A 21,129-nucleotide genomic window follows, 5' to 3' on the forward strand; every position below is an offset into this window, starting at 1 on the left:
ATTCATAGTTTCATAGTTTCATAGTTTTTAAGGTTGAAGGGAGACTCTAAGTCCATCTAGTTCAACCCGTAGCCTAACATGTTGATCCAGAGGAAGGCAAAAAAACCCCAATGTGTCAAATAAGCTCCAATGGGGAAAAAAATTCCTTCCTGACTCCACATACGGCAATCAGACTAGTTCCCTGGATCAACACCCTGTCATAAAATCTAATATAATATTGCTAATCCCTGCTTTAAAATCCCTGTATACACTAGCATAGATAAAGAGATCTTTAGAAAAAGTATTTCTAAAGATCTTTTATTTTATGCTAATGAGTGCGGAGACTAGTCCCAAGGGTATATCTCCCGACTAGTCCACCCTCTTAGCATGTTAGTATGCTCACAGGGGTGTACTAACATGCTATTCAATTTAGCATCACCAGCGCGTACCTGTGTTCGCTGTGACGGTGCTTCTGAATGCCTGGCAGTTCCAGTCTTGATGAGTAGACCTCTTTGAAGCCAGGACATATTCACCCGGCTTCATACTGTGCATGACTGGAAGTGCTGGGCATTCAGAATCCCAGTCACAGCAAACACAGGTATGCACATCACCACTAGTGATGCTGAATTGAATAGCATGTTAGTATGCCCCTGTGGGCGTACTAACATGCTAAGAGGGTGGACTAGTTGGGGGATATAACACTCTCGGAACTAGTCCCCACGCTCATTAGCATGAGATATAAGATCTTTAGAAATACTATTTCTAAAGATCTCTTTATCTATGCTAGTGTATACAGGGACGGTTAGGCAGGGAATGGCAATATGCACCTAGAACTGCTCGTGGCTCTGGGTGCATATTGCACCTGACAGGTTCCCTTTAAGTATTAAATATCTCAAAAATTAGAGCCAATCTGGCAAAATCAAAGTCATATTCTTAATCAGCACCATAAACTTAACATAAAACTGTTCAGACATTGTTGTCACCAAAATCGCTGTGTAATAGACAAAAGATTATTTGGGATTTATAATTTATACTTATGTGGCTTCAACACAAAATTAATTAATTATATTTCTGCTCACTTTGTATTTCTAAAAGCAGAAAAAAAGCTAAACAGTAAGGAAAAGTAAAATAGTTAATATCCCACATAAAACAGAAAAATAAATAGCAGTTATCATTATATTTATGATCAAATGCACAAGTGAAATCTCAATATGTGAATCAACAGGCAGAGCTGTCCATATACCATTTAGACGGCAAGCGGTGTTTATTTCCTTTTAATGACAATGAAAAGTGACCAGTTTTATTCTCTCCATGGTTGGTGCTATCCTGTGGAAAATGTATCTGCACTGCAGCCATTCCTACTGCAGTGCAGACACCTACTGTACACAAGTAATTTGGACATTTTCAACCATCAGAAGATGAAGATTGCTCAGGATTCCCTGTGGTCACTGCAGTACAATTCCAGGTAATTTACAGCTTCAGCTGAAAACGTATACATAGCAAATACCATACATTTGGATGAGGAATGCTATATATAGACAGCTATCGGCTGCAGGGCTTAAAATCCTTGAGACCTTAATAGTAAATTGAACTGATTTCTTGTTATGGACTTTTTACTTAATAGAACAGTAAAGTCTGCCATAGTATGTTTCTTATTATTTCCACAGAATTATCTGAATCATTATACCCAGAAGTACAAAATGTTCAATGGTTAACAATACAAGTTTTTTTAAAGAAAAAAAATAACAATTTACATGTTACAAATTATAACTGTAAAGAAAATTATAGTGTAATCATGAAATTCAACACTTGTCGTCTTCGGTATTACATGTATAACATATGCAATACAACATATTGGCACATTACCTTAAACAAATGCTTTCTAATATGGAGATTTCAAGGCATTATTGATATTTATAATAGCTTAGTAGAAAGGTTCATGAGAATCTGGTAGAATGTGTTATATTTAGTGCAGAGACTGTGAGGAGAGCATTGAGCATGACTTAAGCGGGTTCATTTATAACCAAAGCTGCATCAAGTCTATACAGTGTGTTACAAGAGTGACACATGGAAACTGATGGGAGGAATGGATCCCTTTCTTTGCAGCGGGATCATTTTCTACCTGCATAAGTTTCTGCATCAAAGACATCAGATCACACCTAGAAATGAGCGGACCTGTGGAAATTCAGGTTGTGCCCGTTCAGCCTGACTTTAGATAAAGTTATGTTCTGGACTCGAACATGACCTGAATATCATTGGAAGTCACTGATTGGGCAGTTTAGGTCTCCGCCCACATACAACCAGCCATAAACATATCATTTCCGGGGAAGGGAAGGGCTTTTTCATTTTTTTTCTTTGTGCACATTACATTCGATAATACTGATTTTACCCCCAGTGCAATCCATTCAAATATTGCAAGCGGCTTGTAATGGGCCAAACACCTAGTGTACCCGAGCACAGCAATGCTCACTCAAATAGTTTGCATATATAAAGCCCTCTAATTTCAAACTCGAACACTGATTTTATTGTAAAGTCCATGTTCAGTACAAATATTATATTTTACAGTTCGGGTTTGTTCATCTCAAATCACAAAATTATATATATAAGGTTCTAATATGGAGAGAAAAAACTGGGAACCACAGATGAGCAATAATCAGCTTCACACTGGTCTAAGGAACAAGACCACTATGGTGGGCATGGGACACCTGCCCCGGTGCTGCACGATCAAAATCAGACAGCAGTGCAAAAATTCAGATCCAACACAGGAAAAAAGAAAAAAGCAGCAACTCACCGAGGGATGAGATCAAGTCTTCTTTATTGTGCAAACACGGGTGACATGTAGTGCATGGAGGGGGAACCGAAGCCTCGGACAACAGTGACCATTTCGCACTAATGTGGCACTTCTAAAGGTCCTATCATAATTTAAAGTTTGGGTGCGTTCATCTCCAATCACAATATTATATGTAAGTTTCTGTTCTGGTGCCCATTCAATATTGGTCTGATTAAGCTCTATCAGGGTCAAAACCTGAGCCTTATGCAAAGGATGTACAATGGACACAAACTAAATGATTCAAAGTTTGAAGTCATGTTCTGTCCCTATAGGTCCTACCTCCAGCAACACTGCACTTGTACAAATGACTTTTTAACATATGTTCTATCTCTGTAAAGAAAAAATATAATATTGTTATTGCTTTTTTCCAACAAGTAGAAAATAGCACATAGAAATGACTCTATGAACAGGCAAAAAGTATATTGTTTCAGTTCATGGGACTGAAACAGTGGTAGGTTAAAGCATTGATTTTCCCCTCACTCAAAATTTTTCCGATTTTTAAAATGCATTTAAAAAAATAATACCCATTCCACCTTCTTTATGCATCTTTGTGGTTGTTTTATAGCAATGTATACATACATTTTCCTTACTGTGTTTAGTTAAACATTATAGTTACCTTCAAACTGAAAAAAAACACCAAAAGGCAAAGTGCTGTACAAAATTTTATGAAGGTTGTCCATAGCGTATCTTTTTGCTGCATTTAAACCCCAATCGAAATGGCCATAAAGAGAAAAAAAAATTGTTATTCTTCAGGAACAATGGAGGGATCAATGGAGTGAGCTCAGAATCGCCATACACGGTATAAACTATATTATAACAATGAACCTATCCTGAAGCTATGGCTAATATATAGTGAAGGAAATAATTATTTGATCCCTTGCTGGTTTTGTATGTTTGAACACTGACAGAGTCATGAACAGTCTATAATTTTAAGGGGAGGTTAATTTGAACAGTGGGAGATAGAATATCCAAAATAAAATCCAGGAAATCATATTATATAAATTATATACATTTATTTGCATTTTGCTGAGAGAAATAAGTATTTGATCCCTCTGGCTAACAAGACTTAATACTTGGTGGCAAAATCCTTGTTGGCAAGCATAGCAGTCAGATGTTTTTTGTAGTTGATGATGAGGTTTGAGCACATGTCAGGAGGAATTTTGGTCCACTCCTATTTGCAGATCATCTCTAAATCATTAAGATTTTGAGGCTGTAAACTCGGAGCTTCATCTCCTTTCATAATTTGTCTATTGGATTAAGGTCTGGAGAATGGCTAGGGCACTCTATGACCTTAATGTGCTTTTTTTATCCACTCTTTTGTTTCCTTGGCTGCATGTTTTGGGTCATTGTCATGCTTGAAGACCCAGTCACGGCCCATTTTTAATGTCCTGGAAGGGAAGGACGTTGTCACTCAGGAGTTTATGGTACATGGCTCCATCCATTGTCCCATTGATGCTGTGACGTAGTCCTTTGCCCTTAGCAGAGAAACACCCTCAAAACATAATGTTTCCACCTCCATGCTTGATAGTGGGGATGGTGTTCTTTGGGTCATAGACAGCATTTCTTTTCCTCCAAACACGGCGAGTTGGGTTAAGGCCAAAGAGCTCAATTTTTGTCTCATCTGACCACAGCACCTTCTCCCAATTACTCTCAGAAGCATCCAGGTGTTCCTTGGAAAACTTTAGACAGGCTGGCTGCTCATGTGCCTTCTTGAGCAGTAGAACTTTGTGGCACTGCAGCATATTAATCCATTATGACGTAATGTGTTACCAATGGTTTTCTTGGTGATAGTGGGCCCAGCTGCCTTGAGATCATTAACAAGTTCCACCATGTAGTTTTAGGCTGATATCGCAACTTCCTCATGATCCTGGTGAGATTGAAGTGATTGAGATCCTGGTGAGATTAAGGTGAGATTTTGCATGGTCCCCTGATCGATGTTGATTGACACTCATTTTGTATTTCTTCCATTTTCTTACTATTTCACATCAGTTGTCTCCTTCTCACCCAGCATTTTGCTTATGGTTTTGTAGCCCATTCCAGCCTTGTGCAGGTCTATGATCTTGTCCCTGACATCCTTGGAAAGCTCTTTGGTCTTGCCCATGTTGTAGAGGTTAGAGTCTGACTGATTAATTGAGTCTGTGGACAGGAGACTTTTATACAGGTAACAATTTAAGACAGGTGTCTGTAATGCAGGTAACGAGTTGATTAGGAGCGTATGACTGGTCTGTAGGAGCCAGAACTCCTAATGGTTGGTAGGGGACCAAATACTTATTTCTCTCAGCAAAATACAAATAAATTTCTATAATTTATACAATGTGATTTTCTGGATTTTATTTTGGATATTCCATCACTCACTATTAAAATTTACTTACCCTTAAAACTCTAGACTGCTCATGTCTTTGTCAATGGGCAAACTTAAAAAATCAGCAAGGGATCAAATAATTATTTCCTTCACTGTAGCTAGCTCAAAAAATGTTTTTTTTTATTTACTGTTCCATCCCACAAAGGTTTTTTTTCCTTGTTTTTATTATATTGCATGATAAAAAAAATTGAATGACAAAACAGGAAAATAGTCTGGACCTCTCAACATGTCAAAAATGGCGAGTTTTTGCTGGTATTTTTGTCCTGTTTCACCCCGAGTATTCTATTTTCTTTTTTAAGTTGGCCAAGCAGTTCTAGAAATATGGGCCTTTCTTTGTCTGCGTGTTCAGTATGGTAATTTTTATGGCCTTTACCAAAAGGAAATTACACACTGGATTGCCATGGGATTCATCTTTAAGGCTCATGTGCACGTAACTGCATAATCTTCTGCAGCGATTTGACAGCACATGTGCGTGTCAAATCGCTACAGAAAGACTGCATAATGAATGCAGTTTTTTTGTTAAAAAAGCCGATTTCATGCGCTTTGGCTGCTGCCCAACCATAGACAGAGTGGGAGCTGCATCCAGAATGCAGAAATAATTGATATGCTGCTTTTAGGAACGCACGGATTTGAGTCAAAATTTTAGCACCCAAATCGCTGCGTTCATAAAAGCATTGTACGCACATCTCATGCACAATCTACATAGATTGTGTAGGGGACGCAGGATGCATGCATTTATGCTGCAGTGCATTACGCAGTGAAAATGCATGCAATTACGCGACGTGCGCATAAGCCCTTAGGCTGATCTGCAAAATTACCCTGAGTGCAAAATGAATGAACATAAAAATTTCAATATTGGGAGCCCTAAAATGACAGACAAAAACTAGCCATTTTGGTGCAAACAAAAATCTAAATAAGCTGCAAATTCTTCACTGAAAACACAACTACAGTCATATGAAAAAGTTTGGGCACCCCTATTAATGTTAACCTTTTTTCTTTATAACAATTTGGGTTTTTGCAACAGCTATATCAGTTTCATATAACTAATAACTGATGGACTCAGTAATATTTCTGGATTGAAATGAGGTTTATTGTACTAACAGAAAATGTGCATTCCGCATTTAAACAAAATTTGACCGGTGCAAAAGAATGGGCACCCTTATCAATTTCTTGATTTGAACACTCCTAACTACTTTTTACTGACTTACTAAAGCACTAAATTGGTTTTGTAACATCATTGAGCTTTGATCTTCATAGGAAGGTGTATCCAATCATGAGAAAAGGTATTTAAGGTGGCCACTTGCAGTTTGTTCTCCTATTTGAATCTCCTATGAAGAGTGGCATCATGGGCTCCTCAAAACAACTCTCAAATGATCTGAAAACAAAGATTATTCAACATAGTTGTTCAGGGGAAGGATACAAAAAGTTGTCTCAGAGATTTAAACTGTCAGTTTCCACTGTGAGGAACATAGTAAGGAAATGGAAGAACACAGGTACAGTTCTTGTTAAGCCCAGAAGTGGCAGGCCAAGAAAAATATCAGAAAGGCAGAGAAGAAGAATGGTGAGAACAGTCAAGGACAATCCACAGACCACCTCCAAAGACCTGCAGCTTCATCTTGCTGCAGATGGTGTCAATGTGCATCGGTCAACAATACAGCGCACGTTGCACAAGGAGAAGCTGTAAGGGAGAGGGATGCGAAGGAAGCCGTTTCTGCAAACACGCCACAAACAGAGTCGCCTGAGGTATGCAAAAGCACATTTGGACAAGCCAGTTACATTTTGGAAGAAGGTCCTGTGGACTGATGAAACAAAGATTGAGTTGTTTGGTCATACAAAAAGGCGTTATGCATGGAGGCAAAAAAACATGGAATTCCAAGAAAAGCACTTGCTACCCACAGTAAAATTTGGTGGAGGTTCCATCATGCTTTGGGGCTGTGTGGCCAATGCCGGCACGGGGAATCTTGTTGAAGTTGAGGGTCGCATGGATTCAATTCAGTATCAGCAGATTCTTGACAATAATGTGCAAGAATCAGTGATGAAGTTAAAGTTACGCAGGGGATGGATATTTCAGCAAGACAATGATCCAAATCACCACGCCAAATTTACTCAGGCATTCATGCAGAGGAACAATTACAATGTTCTGGAATGGCCATCCCAGTCCCCAGACCTGAATATCATTGAAAATCTGTGCGAGGATTTGAAGCGTGCTGTCCATGCTTGGCGACCATCAAACTTAACTGAACTGGAATTGTTTTGTAAACAGGAATGGTCAAATATACCTTCATCCAGGATCCAGGAACTCATTAAAAGCTACAGGAAGTGACTAGAGGCTGTTATTTTTGCAAATGGAGGATCTACAAAATATTAATGTACCTTTTATGTTGAGGTGCCCATACTTTTGCACCGGTCAAATTTTGTTTAAATGCGGATTGCACATTTTCTGTTAGTACAATAAACCTCATTTTAATCCAGAAATATTACTGAGTCCATCAGTTATTAGATATATGAAACTGAAATAGCTGTTGCAAAACCCCAAATTGTTATAAAGAAAAAAGGTTAATATTAATAGGGGTACCCAAACTTTTTCATATGACTGTATACACTGTACATGGAACTTCCCTAATACATAACTACACTTTATTGCTTCTCTCCCAAGTCTGTTTTCACCTTCCTGACCATGCTAAATTTTCCAACTCTGATAATATTGCAAAATATCAAGTTTATATAAGCACCATTTTAAACATTTTTTGTTATAACATTAGAAAGGTTAAACGTTTATTATCAATTCTGATTTTTCCAGCAAAATATGCAAAAACAAAATTTTTAGGACCACATCAAATTTGAAGTGACTTTCAGGGTCTTAAGGCTGCTTTACACGTAGCGACATCGCTAGCGATGTCCCTCATGAAAGCACCCGACCCCGTAGTTTGTGCATCACGGGCAAATCACGTCACACAGCGGCCCGCCAATAGAAGCGGGGGGGCGGAGACCAGCGGCATTAACGAAACGCGCACCTTGTTGTCGGCAGGAGACAGGTACGTTGTTGTTCGTCGTTCCCGGGGTGTCACACGTAGCGATGTGTGCTGCCTCAGAAACGACGAACAGCCTGTGTCCAGCACCAGCAACAATATTTGGGATATGAACGACGTGTCAACGATCAACGATTAGGTGACTATTTTTGATCGTTAGTGGTCGCTCGTTTGTGTCACATGCAACGACGTCACTAACGAGGCTGGATGTGCGTCACGAATTCCGTGACCCCAACAATATCTCGTTAGCGATGTCGTTGCGTATAACGGGGCCTTAATGTGACAGAAAATGCCAAAACGTGATATTTAAAAAAAACCTCTCTCCTCAAAGTGCTCAAACTACATTCAATAAGTTTATTAACCTTTAAGTGCTTCACAACAACTAAAGCAATGTGAATATTAAAAATTGCAATTTTACTTTTTCCCACATGAAGTATTTCTTTTGTTTCATATTTTTCATTTTTATAAGGGTAACAGGAGAAAATGGGCCATATAATTTGTTAAATAATTTCTCTGAGTACACTAATACCGCGTATGTGGACAACTACAGTTTGTGATAAGGCTTGGAAGGGAAGGAGCTCTATTTGAATTTTGAAATTAGTGCAGCCAAACACTACTTTACAGTTACATGTATTGCCACATTCAGGAGAAATTGTGTAACACATTATGGACCTTTTCCCACTGGGAACATTGGAAATCTGGGGTTAAAACATAATTTTAGAGGTAAAAATGTAATTATTTTTTGTTCATCGTCCAATAGTATAAAATTGTGTGACATATTTATAGTGTCAATATGCTTTCTGCACCCCTAAAATAATTCATTGAGGGTGCAGTTTGTAAAATGGGGTCACATGTGGGGGGCTTCTGATGTTATGGAACTTTTGGGGCTATCCTAATGTGACAGGTCACCCGCAAACTATTCCAACTAAATATAAACTCAAATAATGGGCTTGTTCCCTTCTTCTCTTTGTACCATGCCTAAAAAAGTAGTTTTCAACAACATATGGAGTATTGGCATAGTCAGGAAAAATTGCACATCAAATTATCCAAAAATTTGAGGTTATAGTAATATTTTTATGGTTAAAAATGTATTTTTTCATTTTCACTGCTCAACGTTATAAAATTCTGTGAAGCACCTGGGGGGGTTCAAGTTGCTTACCACACATATATATATATAAATTCCCTGAGGGTTCTAGTTTCCAAAATAGGGTCACTTGTGGGGGAACTCCAGTGTTAAGTCACATCAAGGGCACTCTAAATGCGACATGGTGTCCACTAAAGATTTCAGCCAATTTTGGGTTCAAAAAGTCAAATAGCACTCCTTCTTACGAGCACTGCTGTGTACCCAAACAGTAGGTTTTCACAACTTATAAAGTATCAGTGTAGTCAAGAGAAATTGCTCAATAAATTGTATATTGCATTTTCTCCTATTATCCTTGTGAAAATTAAAGATTTGTGGTTAAAGCAACATTTTTATGGTAAAAAAATATTTTTTTCCCCAGCTCAACATTATGAAATTCTGTGGTACACCTGAGGGTTCAAGATGCTCACCAAAAATCTAGATAAATTCCTTGAGGGGTCTAATTTCTAAAACGGGTCACTTGTGAAGGATCTCATCTGTTTAGGTATGTCGGATGCTCTCCAAATGCAACATAGCATCCGCTATCTATCCCAGACAATTGTGCACTCTAAAATTCAATTGGCGCTTCTTCACTTTTGAGCCCTGCCATGCTTTCAAACAGTAGATGTTCACCACATTCGGGGTATTGGAGTAGTTAAGAGAAATTGCACAACAAACTGTATGGTACATTTTTCTTGTTACTCTTCTGAAAATGCAAAATTTGACACTCAAGTAACATTTATGTGGGTGAAAGTAAAATTTTATTTTTTTGCTTACACATTGCTTTAGTTCTTGTGAACCACCTAAACAGCAAATAAACTTCTTTGGCATAATTTTGAGTATTGATAGGGGTGCATTTTTTAGAATGGTGTAATTGTTGGGTATTTTCTGTCACCTAGGCCTCTCAAAGTCTTTTCAAATGTGATGTGGTCCTTGAAGAAATGGTTTTTGTAAATTTTGTTTAAAAAAATGAGAAATTGCTGATGAACTTTGTATGCTTCTACCTTCCTAACAAAAAAACATAATGTTCCACAAATTGTGCTGATATAAAGTAGACGTGATAAATGTTATTTATTAACTCTTTTGTGAGATATAACTTTCTGGTTCAAGGGTATAAAAATTAAAAAATTGAAAATTGCAAAATTTTCATTTTTACGCAAATAAACAAAAAATATATTATATTTTCCTAAATTTACCACTAACATAAAGAACAATATGTCTCACATTTTTTTTGGGGGGAATGACTGGTACAAATTGAAGTGTTCCAGACTTAAAAGCTCATAAATTCACAGTGGTCAGAATTGAAAAAATTGGCCGAGTCATGAAAGTGAACACAAAAACAAGAAAATTGAGCTCACCACTGCGATACTTAAAAATGAATAAATGTTGGGTGCTCCCTAGTGCTGTGGAATAACCAATGGGAAAAAAAGGAAACAAAGACCCTTCACATGGAAAGAGGAGCACACAAAATCAGTACAATATGTGCAAAAATCCATTATTCAGCATCAAAAGTACATTAAAAACAATTAAAAACACAAGCAAAAACACATGAGAGCAATAAACACCATGAAAATACGCAATCATAAATAAATACACTACATAGAATAACACATATCAGAATCCATGTTTGTGATACAAATGCCAAAGGACATGAATCCACCCAACAATAGGTCAATTGTGCGGCAAGTATGGAACACCATAAAATAAATAATAAAAATACAGCATATATGTGAGCAGGGCCACAACAGGGTAGAAAGTCTAAAGGGTGCTTTACACTCTGCGACATTGCTAACGATATATCGTCGGGGTCACATCGTTAGTGATGCACATCCGGCACCGTTAGCGACATAGCAGCATGTGACACCAAGGAGTGACGATCAACGAGCGCAAAAATGTGAAAAATCGTTGCTCGTTGACACGTTGCTCCTTTCCCAAATATCGTTGCTGCTGCAGGTACGATGTTGTTCGACGTTCCTGCGGCAGCACACATCGCTGTGTTTGACATGACAGGAACGAAGAACATCTCCTTACCTGCGTCCACCGGCAATGAGGAAGGAAGGAGGTGGGTGACATGTTCCGGCCGCTCATCTCCGCCCCTCCTCTGCTATTGGACAGCTGCCATGTGACATCGCTGTGGCGCTGCACGAACCGCCCCGTTAGAAAGGAGGCGGATCGCCGGCCAGAGCGACGTCGCAGGGAAGATAAGTCCGTGTGATGGGTGTTAGCGATGATGTGCGCCACGGGCAGCAATTTGCCCGTGTCGCACAACCGGCGGGTACGGTCGCTAGCGATATTGGTACCAATATCGCAGCATGTAAATTACCCTTAAATGACCTAGCAGAACAATTCACATGCAATGGGGGTACAGATCATGGTGAGGTGATGTCCATGTAGGTAGGTGGAGAAAATAAATAGCACTTGTGCATTCACTGCACAACATGCAAGAAAAATAAAGCAGTAGTATTAGGAAACATCCAATAATCAAGCAAAGTAGCTCACATGTAATGGCAGCACGCCCATTTACATGCATTACAAAGCAGGCAAGAAGGAATAAAGCGTTAATTTGAGAAAAACACAAATAGTCTAGCAGACTAGCTCACATGTAGCAGCACGGATTATGGTTAGATAGTGCTCATGGGGATAAATAGCTCAGGATGGGAAGCCCCACGCATATAGCCACAAGAGCGGCTTCATCAGGGAACCATTATCCGTGTTGCTACATGTGAGTTACTGTTGTTGCATGCACTTTTAATTGTTTCTAATGTATTTCTGATACTGAATAAAGGTTTTTTTGTACATATTGTATTGATTTGGTTTGTTCCTCTTTCCATGTGCAGTGTCTTTGTTTCCTTTTTTTTTCTTCCAATGAAGGTGAAAACAGGCTGTGTGGTAAATGGGTTAGATTTTCCAATTGTGTGGAATGATATTTGACAGTATCTGGTTGTTTTTTCTTTTTGTTTTTTTTTTCAGGTTTTTCCATGGTTTCTAAAAAATGGGATTGTCCACTTTACTTTTATTTTATTGAAAGTGTTGGGGACATGATTTTGTGTGCACATGCTATTAGATGGATATGACATTTCAGTCTCATCTAATTAAAAATTACTACACATAGGAAAGCTGCTATTCAATTAGAGGAAGCTAATGGACTAATCTGGTCACATGCTCCTCCATCCACTGCCTTTGTGGAAAGCTGAAGCAAGTGCAAAAGAGCAAACTTTCATACCTATATAAAAAGTGTGCACAAAATCATGCCCTCAACAGATCTGTTAAAATAAAGATAAAATGTCTATCCCGTTTAACACTAGAAGTCCCAGAGAGGGGTCATTTACCATTAATACCTTTGGAACCCAGAGACGGGTCAAATGACCTGAAGGATATTAGCTAACATCCTATAATCACCTTCTTTTGTTCTGTAATTAAGGCCATTACTGTCGCACCACAGGAGGTTGTTGTTTTCCATTGAGTTTAGCCATTTAGTTTCTAGTTAGTTCTAATCAGTTTGCACTTTGCGTCGTCCTACTTTCAGTTCTAAATGCACGTATTTGCCTTAATTGATTTAGCCAAAGTTGCCTTTTCCAGAAATTTAGCGTTAAAAACGCATGCGTATTTATCGCGTTTTAGCCGCGTTTTCAGCGCTTTTTACATTCTTTTCCATTGTGTTTTGAAAGATGCGTTTTGAACATAAAGACACTGCTAAATAAAGTTTAAACAGTCAAACACAATGAAAAAAGGAAAAAAAAAGAACACATAATTATTGAAATAATAAAGAAAATAGTTATATTTCATATATTTTTAGCGGTTTTATACTATTTAGCGGTAAAATAGCAATATATTTATATTTTTCATTGATTTAATTGTCGGACTATGTGTGTGTGTAAAGGGACATATTTTTCCATTTTTTTAATGTCAGAAAAGCATGCTTTTTGGAATTCCAAAACGCAGTGTTTCTGCAGCTAAAAAGCAGGTAAAACACTGGAATTTTGATGTTGGTTGCATTTCGCTACTTCTCTTTGACTTCAATATTAGCAAAACTCTGTAGAAATGGCAAAAGCAATTGACATGCTGCTTCTTTGAACGCATGGTTTTTACCCCAAATTATGCAAATTAAGCGCAGCGTTATAAAACGCAAAGTGCGGTCTAGAAATCTACATTTTCCATATGGAAAAGCAAAACGCATGCCTTTTGGCATGAAAACGCTGCAGTTCAAAACGGACCTAAAAAGCAGCTGAAACGCAGGTGGAATCGCAAAGTGCGGTCATACCCTTAGGGTCATTTGACCCTCTTTCGGGACTTCAGGGGGAGCTCGAAATTTCTGGGACTTCTAGTGTTAATGCAAAGTGTGGAAATGGGAGTTTTCTTAGGCATCATTAAAAAGTTTGTTTTATTTCTTGTACATGAAAAATCCAACAAATTTTCATCAGTATTTGATCTGTGTGTTTATTTTTACCAACAGTTATTCATATGCCAAAAAGAATCACAAAGCTTCTTTTTCCTATTATGTTGAAATGGAACATGGATGTGTGGGAAATGTGCAGCACACATACCATTGATAGCCTATGTGGTAGTTCACATGGGCTAGTTTCCACTTGATGCTTGGTTCTAGACTAGAGCATATTTATTAAAGGCAGCTGCTGCATGAAACTACTATCTGGACGGATAGAAAATGGCTCCATAATTAGCAATCCACATCTGCAATTTTCAGATGTAATGGTATATTAAAATGCCTGTTAGTATGTAGCCTTAAAATGTAAAAAAATGGATTGTATGTGGATTGTGTCGATGTGCTGTCTAGAATTTTTTTCAAAAACAAAGAGTATTTGAAATTTTGATCAATGAATCGAAAGCAAAGTTTATTATTTTATTAACAGAAAAACAGTGTTCTTTGTGTGAAATACACATACAGCATATGTACATCAAAAATGTGTGCATGAAAGTGTTTGTATGAGGAAGCATTTCACAGTTCATCTTAGGCTGGACTCCGACGATCGTATGGCATCCGATGCGACAGCTTCGGATGTGATATGCTAATAACCCCCGGCTCAGGCTCTGCTGTGAGCTGAGTGTCATGCGACTGTGACCCAATCCTGCAATCAGGTCACAGCTGTGAAGCTGAGGGCGGGTGCTGCGGAGGAGAGGGAGGGGTTAATCCCCCATCTCCTCTATTGACAGCCTGTGCGTATATCGCACTGCACTGGGATAACATCCGAGTGCAGTCTGATGTATCTCTCTCACCCATTCACTTGAATGGGTACGAGGGATACAGCTGTAGCAGAAAATTGCAACATGCTGCCGCTTTTCTCGCACCCATAATCTGGATGCTAGAAAACCTGACTAACTGCTCTCCCTCATTGACTAAAATTCTTCAGAGTGCAATGCCAGATTTTCTCGCATTGCACTCGTCTGATTTTGACGCTCATGTGATTGTACCCTTAGGATCACAATATTCGAACTGACTCCGGGTCTCCTGCCCAAAATCAGCAGCCTCCCAATACTAAACTATTGTGTTCAGATCAGGAGACCCATGGTAAATCCAGGCATTGCGTTATAAACAGCCAAACTCAGCTTGAGTGATAAAGACTGATCTACTAAGCTATAATGGTGGCATGAGGGTGACTTGAGCAGTAACTTTCTGTGGAAACCTGCAGAAAAGAAAAAACACAGTATTTATACAATATGTAAACATAGCCATAGAGGCTACTGCTTTTAAATAAGCCTTTAACCCCTTCATCACATGTACTGTACATGTCCATTGTAGTGCCAGTACATTGTAGTGACCAGTAATATGCTGTACCCAGTACATTATAATGCCAGTACATTGTGCCTAGCTTATTCTTCTGAAGACATGCACCCCGAAAATTAAACGGGACTTGTCACTAAAATTTTTGCTATGAAACTAAAAGAATCCCCTTCTGCAGCTCCTGGGCTGCATTCTAGAAAGGTTCATCTTCCTACTGGCCTCCCTTTCAGACATAAATAAACACTTTATCAAATCTTACCTTTTGGTACATTAATGAGCTTTGCAGGCCACCGGGGCGGGCTGTATTGCGTCCGTTATCCACCCATAATCTCGCGCATGCGCAATAACATCACCGGCGCTCACAATTTGAAAATAGTGCTGTCCAGCAATAGTGCCACTGCGCATGCGCGAGATTATGGGTGGCTATTTGGATGACGCTTGTGATGACAATGTCATCACCAGCGTCATCCAAGTAACCACCCATAATCTCGTGCCTGCGCAATAAGATCACCGGCACTCGCTATTTGAACAGTGTTCAGCCCCGCGATAGTGCCACTGAGCATGCGCGAGACTTCAGGAGCACTGAGTAACATGAGGGCGGCGGCCTCATGTATGTCAATCAACACTGGGGATGGCGAACAGTGGCAGAGGAGGAATAACGGACGCAGTACAGCCCGTCCCCGTGGCCTGCAAAGCTCATTAGCATACAAAAAGGTAAGATTTTATAAACTGTTTATTTAGGTCTGAAAGGGAGGCCAGTAGGAAAAATAACCTTTATAGAATGCAGCCCAGGAGCTGCAGAAGGGGATTCTTTTAGTTTAATAGCGGAAATTCTAGTGACAGGTTCCCTTTAAGTATTCTTCCTCAGTACTGAAATGCCAATAATGAAGAAACTATACACTGTACATCAAAATTAGAGAACAACACACAATTTCCTAAATGTTAAGGTCATTGTGTATTCCTATGTGATCATATCCTAACATGAGTAAACTTGCAGTACTTTAAGCTTATTTAATAAATTGAAACTATTCAAAAGCACATAATAAAATATATATGAGATAAATGTAAAAGAACACTGATCAAAATTAGAGAACACTTTCAAATACCTGCAAGTTATTGGTGTTAATCTGGCACCTGACACTAACTTCATTAATTATCTGACAAACCCTATTTAACTGCAGCCTGAAGGCCCCGTCACACACAGAGATAAATCTTTGGCCGATCTGTGGTTGCAGTGAAATCATGGACATATTGTTCCATTTGTACACAGCCACAAACCTGGCACTGATTGTCCACAATTTCACTGCAACCACAGATCTGCCGCAGATTTATCTCTGTGTGTGACAGGGCCTTAACTTTCCAGTTTGCACAGACTTTTAAAAAATGGTGTTCTATTCCAAAGACACTGAAACTCTCTGGCAGCAGGTTGTCCAGATGAAGGCCAAAGGGGTGACCCTATCAGCCATAGCAAGAGAAGTTGGTCATTCCACCTCTGTGATTTAGAAAATATTGCATCTTTACAACATCACAAACTCTTTCAAATCAACTAAGAAGGTTGGTCGCCTGCACAAGAGAGGACAGAATAATGCGGAGAATCTCCATGGGTAATCGTTTCAACATTGCAGCTGGAAATGCTTGACAATCCAGCACTGAACATGGTATTATCTTCTAGTCAGGCCACTTTCACATGCCTGTGAAAATCACGCACGTCTTTCACGGAAGTGTCAAAGATGCGTATTGCCCTCGGTGTGCCGTGTGTATGGCACACGTGTGTTCTCCGTGTGTTACCCATGATAACACACGGAGAACAGGAACTTTCTACTCACCTGTCCCTTGCGTCGCTGTCCGTGGTGCTGATCTTCGGTCTCCATTCCTGCGGACTCCCTACTGCTGCTGCTTCCGGCCGCAGTGAAACGAATATTAAATGAACATAATGAGCGGCGGTCGGCAGCAAGTGACAGCAGCGGTGGGGACTGTATGGCTGGAGAAGGTGAGTAAAGATTTGTTATTTTTAATATACACATGCCTTTTCTCTGGTGCGTGTCCCACGGAACACATCCGTGTGGTCCGTGTGTGTTATGTGTGACACATTTGCGTTCCGTGTGACACCCGTGATGCCGGAGAAAAACGGACATGTCGGCGTGTGGAGCACACGGACACACGTAAGTACGGAACGGAAACACGTTCCATGCAAAAATACTTACGTGTGCCCGAAACTAAAGGAAAACATATGTCAATGTGTGCCCGTGTCTCCGTTACGTGAGAAAACTGTCCATATACGTACCGGAGGTACGGACGTCTGAAAGACGCCTCATACAGTGTCATGACTTTGAAGAGCATTTAGACTGAAATCCCAATCTGCAGTGACCAAACCTCTCATTAGCTGAAAGAATCAAAAGGCTAGACTCATCTTTGGTGAGGAGCATGTCGTCTGGACAGAGAAGTGGTCCACAGTTCATTTTAGTGATGAAAGCAAGTTTAATTTATTTGGGTTTGATGGGAAACATTATGTTTGTCAACAAACTGGATAAAGACTGAACCCAAAGTGTGTTAAGAAGTCAGTGAAAGGTGGTGGAGGAAGTGTCATGATTTGAGGAATGTTTTCTGCAGCAGAAGTTAGACCACTCATACAGCTACATTGCAGAGTGAATGCAAGAGTGTATCAGAACCTTCTACAACAACACGTGGTTCCTTACTTGTGTTCCTCACTCAATCAGCCAGCAAATTTCATTTGGGACTATGCCACCTCTCACACCGCAAATTGGGTAAAGCAGTTCCTTGAAACAGAAAAAATTGAAACAATGATATGGCCAGCCCAGAGTCCTGATCCAAACCCAATAGGAAACCTCTGGAAAATCCTTGGTGACAAAGTTATGACCAGGAAACCCACAACAGTCAAAGAACTATTGGTAGAGACTGGAAGAAGAGAGGACAAAAAACACACCAGAGCAATGTGAGAGACTAGTGATGTCCTGTGGCTGTAGATGGGCTGAAGTAATTCAAAGCAAAAGCCTGTACACGTCCTAGTGATTGGTGATTGTTATTACCTTCAGAAAATTTACTATTTCTCTGTGCTACAGTCTTTCCTGTTCTCTAATTATGATCATCACATCATAAAGTAAAGGTTTTATGTTGATTATTTTTGGGTCTTTTGTAAAACACAGTTCTAGTGGCATTGCATAACCCTTACAAAAAATCTTCAAATGTTGATCAATGTAGATTACATTGTTTTTGAAAAAAGCAAATGATCATATATTGTTCTCTAATTTTGATCTCCAGTGTACATGGTTTAGGGTTTGCTGACACGTGTATATGACTCGCGTGACTGCAATGTGAGAAAATCTTGTATTGCACTCAGACCAATGTCAGTCAGTGAGGGAGAGCAGATGCTCAGCTTTTTTCGCATCCAGATTCTGGATGAGCAAAAAGTCACAACATGCTGTGATTGGTTGCCAAAATCCTGTGAGACTTGCCAATACAAGTCAGTGGATGAGAGAAAAAAAACGGACACCACACAGACGGCACACAGACCATCCTAGTGACGTCTGTTTTTATGGATACATTACTATCATGTAACACAGAAAACTGTAAATGGTCCTGTAAATGACTGTAAATGAATAATAGGTGCTGAGAAAAAAACAGATTGCACACAGACAGCAAACTTACAGCAAACGGATGACAAGTGAGGAAAAAAGTACCCACTCACATAGCACTTGCAGTACACATGGACCACCACACGGATATCACTCGTCCGACTCTCCTGGAAGAGAAAGGGACTGTTTTTTCATACGATCATGTGACTCCAGCCTTTTCTGCAGGGGGGATAGTCATAGCACTTTTTCAGAGCCTTTGTGCTATCCGTAACATGGTATATTTCCATTTACAGATGATGGACCAGTGTGGGGACTACGTTTTTTGTGGATTGAGTTGAAGCTTTTATTGGGCACATTTTACATAAAATTTTGAATTACATTTTTCCCGTGTTTTACTCTGAGCACTTACATTGGGTTTCCATCTAAATCTCTGAATGACGGTATTCAGCTGACAGATGGATCCGTTCACTGTAATGAGGCATCCACATTACTATGGACTTTGTTCAGCATTATCCTTTTCTGGAGTGCACAAAACTGTTGTCGACTGCCCTTTTATGTATCATTGAAATGTTGCCTCCGTCGGTTATGCGTCACGGGCAAATTGCTGCCCGTGGTGCACAACATCGCTAGGACCCATCACACGTACTTACCTGCCTAGCGACGTCGCTGTGGCCGGCGAAGCGCCTCCTTTCTAAGGGGGGTGGTTCATGCGGCGTCACAGCAACGTCACACGGCAGCCGTCCAATAGAAGCACAGGGGCGGAGAGCAGCCGAAAGAAAGTGACGCCCACCTCGTTGCCGGAGGATGCAGGTAAGGTGTTGTTCCTCATTCCTGGGGTGTCACATGTAGCGATGTGTGCTGCCTCAGGAACGACGAACAACCTGCGTCCTGCAACAGCAACGATATTTGGGATTAGAACGACAACGATCAACGATTAGGTGAGTATTTTTGATCGTTAGCGGTCGTTCGTACGTTTGACACGCAACGACGTTGCGAATGAGGCCGGATGTGCGTCACGAATTCTGTGACCCCAACGACATCTCGTTACCGATGTCGTTGCGTTTAAAGCCCCCTTTAGTCCAAGATGATTCCATCTGCCCATTATATGGAATATTCCGTGTAGGGTCCATCTCAATCACATGTTTACGAGATTTACATGTAAACCGCAATGTAAGTGCTCCCCTTGGAGTATGGGATAAATGTGAGCAAAGCCATACTGCAATCTGTTAGAGAAAGAAAGAATAAATCACCAGCAGGTCAAGAATTGTTTTTTTATGCCTCTCACCATGAAGTATAATTAATTTAGAAGCTTCATTCTTTGCATTGGCATGATTATATAGTTTTCTTTTGTTTGGCTACTATCACACACTGAAAAAAAACATTGTTTTTCTTTGCAAAAAAAGTTTTTGCATTGCTATATTTTGAGAGCTAATAATTCTGTACTTCTGCTGACAGAATCATGTGAGGGCTTTTTTTTGTGGGATGGTTGACATTTTTATTGGTACCATTTATGGTCACTTAACATTTTTTAATTGTTTTCTATTCCATTTTTTGGGCGGCAGAATGAACATAAAAAAGGAATTCAGGAATTGTTTTTTACGTTGCTCACCTTGAGGCCAAATTAAAAAGACAGCTTTATTCTTGAGGTTAGTACAACAACAGCAATATCATATTTATGTTGTTTTTTCTGTTTTGCCACTTTTACACAATAACAATTATTATATAGAATAAAATAATTGTTTTTGCATCTCTATATTCTGAGAGTTAAAGCTTTCTTTATTTTTCTGAAGATAAAGCTTACTTTTTGAGGAACAAGATGTTTTCTGCAATGGCATTTTTATCTACATGAAACTTTTTCATCGTATTTTATTCCACTTGTTTTCCAGTGGTCTGATGAAAAAGCACCATTTTGCCATTTATTTTGCTTTACTTTGTTCAACAAAGGGGTTAACTAGTGTATTGTGACATTTTTATAGAGCGGTTTATTCTGGATGAGACAATACCAAATATGTATACTTCTTTGTGTGTTAACTGAAATTTCTGTATTTTTTGGTACAATATTTTTTCATTTTTTATTTCTTAAATTTATGATTTTCTTCTAAATAAAAAAATAAAAAACTTTTATTTACTTTTTGTCTAGCCCTAGGATGTCCTATCAACTCTAACTGTCCTGATCACTGATCTAAAACTCTGCAATGGATTTACATTGCAAGGCATTGGATATGAGCCTCGCACAAAGCCAAAAGGTGTGTCACGTCCTCCTCAAGACAGGACCTCATAGGCCACTGTACCTGCTTGACCCACATCCAATATTCAGTCTGATATCACCATGGAGACTATCCACACAATGTGATCACAATGACAATCACCCTGTGCCGATCGGACGGAGCAAAGAGGGATACCTCCCTCTACAGCAGATTGATGCCACTGTCACTATTGAGCACAGCTGTAAACCTGGAAGATGGGGAGCGGTGAGTAT

At 39.5% G+C, this 21,129-nt stretch overlaps 1 long non-coding RNA gene across 1 annotated transcript in view; it reads left to right on the forward strand.

The window, feature by feature from the left end:
* The first annotated feature begins 1,356 nt into the window (after positions 1 to 1,356).
* The window catches only part of LOC142246073 (uncharacterized), a 315,969-nt gene continuing 296,196 nt past the window's right edge, over positions 1,357 to 21,129 (forward strand). The window contains exon 1 of the long non-coding RNA XR_012724862.1: positions 1,357 to 1,444. This is a non-coding gene — a long non-coding RNA (uncharacterized LOC142246073). The remainder of the gene's footprint in view (positions 1,445 to 21,129) is intronic.

This window comes from Anomaloglossus baeobatrachus, chromosome 7, assembly GCF_048569485.1.
Source record: "Anomaloglossus baeobatrachus isolate aAnoBae1 chromosome 7, aAnoBae1.hap1, whole genome shotgun sequence".
Taxonomy (NCBI): Eukaryota; Metazoa; Chordata; class Amphibia; order Anura; family Aromobatidae; genus Anomaloglossus; species Anomaloglossus baeobatrachus.